We start from the raw sequence: 2669 nt of genomic DNA on the forward strand, positions 1-2669 counted from the left end.
TTTTGCAATGTCTTTTTCACTCTGTGCATATAGGACACATGTTACATGGCATTATTTGAAACAACGGACATTCGCATCCCCAGCATGAATAATCATCGTGGAGTATAAATTCTTCGGTAGTGTGTCTTCGCAAGAGACGAAGATATGAAAATTGATTATTCCCTCTAATGACACATGAGAAACAGTATCTTCTCAGGCTTTCGTCTTTTTCGTCTATATAATAGAACTCAAGCATGCACATTATATCTGTGATATGCAGATCATAAACATCATCTGGGTACAATAATCCATGCCTTACTAATTCGATCATTTCGTTGTCCGTACCACTATCATTACTTGAGTCATATGAAAAATCTTCTTCTATTTCCATCAATTCTTGGTCACCTTCCTCATGCGCTACTTCTACGTCCATGTAATCGTCGGGTGGTATCATTTCTTCAATATTCATTAACGAGAGTTACATTTTCACAATCACCTGGTTGCATTAAATCTCAACCATTGACGAGGTGTATCAAAATCTTTGCAATATATATGTTGAAACTAATGGGTGTGGCTTATTTTTCGCAAATGTTGCAGATATCGTTTGATTTCGCGACGTGATCTCGCTGCCGTACATTGGCGCTTGATCAAAATGCTTAATTGCATTTTTAACACGTTCGATGATGTGACCGCGAGACATTTAGATTGAAAAAATATTATATTACGCGAATCTAATGTGTCACAGCTGCCGTACATCGGCGCTTGTGCAAAAATGCTAAAATGCATTTTTAACACGGTGATCTCACCGTTATTTTAATTGTCTTTATGAAAATCTTATGTTACACGAAAGTATTATGTGACAGCTGCCGTACTGATCAAATTGTTGAATTGCATTTTTAACACGTGTTCGATGCAGTGAGACATATTATTTGTCCTTGAAAAAATATTATATTACTCGAATCTATTGTGTCACAGCTGCCGCACATCGGCACTTCACCAAAATGCTAAATTGCTGTTTCTACGCGTGTTCGACGATGTGATTTTATCGCGAGGCATTATGGCTGCTCGTATAAATGCTCTTATAAATGCTCGCAAGATTTCACATTGTTAAAAATGTCGAGCGACATGGCTACGTTCGGGCGAGTGTCTCCTCCTTGGTGGAGAAGAAAACAACCTCGATATTGTTCTGCGATTGTTCATCTTCTTCGTGAAAGAGAATGTGGATTTCCAAATGTGCTTACTAGCGATAAGAAGAAATGTTCCGACCATTCGTTGCAGATGCGTGTAATTAGACATTGCCGTGATATGTATTGGAACAGTGTTACAGAATCAATCCTTTACACATGCGAAGGAACAATTTATGGTATCAGTAATCACCTCTACACAGAAAAGGAGTCACGCTACACAGAAATTGAGTCACGTTTCGATGTGTGGTGGAATTCGTTCCTTTTCCATCAATCAGACAAGGATCCTGATGAATTTAACGCCAGGGGTATAAGAGTTTCGTTCAATCGCCACGATGGACAAAACTGGGCATTTATAGATGTGAAGTTGTGTATAGATATACAACTGCGGGACCGCGAGATTGTCAATCGCACTTTGAAATCTGTATTCGAAAGAACGTTTGACAGAGTGGTTCTAGATTTTGACAGAGCGGTGCTAGATTGACCGTCTTTCAACAATAATGAATTTCTACGTTCCGCTGAAGGATGAGGCGATCGAGAGACCGTAAGTTTCATTAAATTATTTTCCACGCTTAATTTATATTTTTCCATGCTTGATTTAATTCGTTTACAGAATTGCGTCTTATATTTCGAAAAGGCCTCGTATATTGGGAAGAAGATTCGCTCTAACAACGACTAATTTTAAATACTTGGATCTTGGAATCAGCGTGAGATCTATATCTTTTGTGGAAATACTTATTGGTGATAACCAAGGCAATCACATTATCCTGCCTTATGGAATGTGGAGGATGTTTATCAAGAGATGTATGGACATTGAACAATTTCTGCCATCAAGCGTCCCGTCATCGCTACGAATTCAAGATTTAGTTATAGATCTCGTAAAAATACGTAATGAAAATATTGTAAAATTGGCGCTGAATGATACTTGTATGAAACCGTTGACTATGATTTTTATATTCGAACTCGAACATTGCGTTGAGCATGCATACTTTAATTTAAATCAAAATACGGACGCCGTTAGTAATAAGATTAAGCATTTTGTCGATTATTTACGTCACAATTGTATTGTGAATAAAGACGATGCGATAAATATTTTGCGTAAGGTGTATGATAAAACATCGCTTATTGAATGTGAACTCATAGCTTACGCGTCAGATCATATTGTGCACGATGCGTTCCATAATCAATTATGTATTAAATATATACATTATGTGTTAAATGTATTAATCATGTGTTAAATATATATACATTGTCTGTTAAATATACATTATGTGTGAAATTTTTTTCGTTCCTTATCTCTTCGTCGAATTACATCGCGCGCAAAAATCATAGGTGGGACGGAGATACCGCGTGAGGGAGAAAGAAAGAAAATTGCACTGAGCCCGCGCAGGAACCCCCTTTCACGACCCCGCGTCTAGTTATATCTATGTGTTATCATTTACCGTTGTATGGAGATGTGACAATGTTAATATGTTGTGGTAAGTATCTAGATGCTTTGTCCTCACA

The sequence above is a fragment of the Wasmannia auropunctata genome, unplaced genomic scaffold, assembly GCF_000956235.1.
Source record: "Wasmannia auropunctata unplaced genomic scaffold, wasmannia.A_1.0 LD336097.1, whole genome shotgun sequence".
Taxonomy (NCBI): Eukaryota; Metazoa; Arthropoda; class Insecta; order Hymenoptera; family Formicidae; genus Wasmannia; species Wasmannia auropunctata.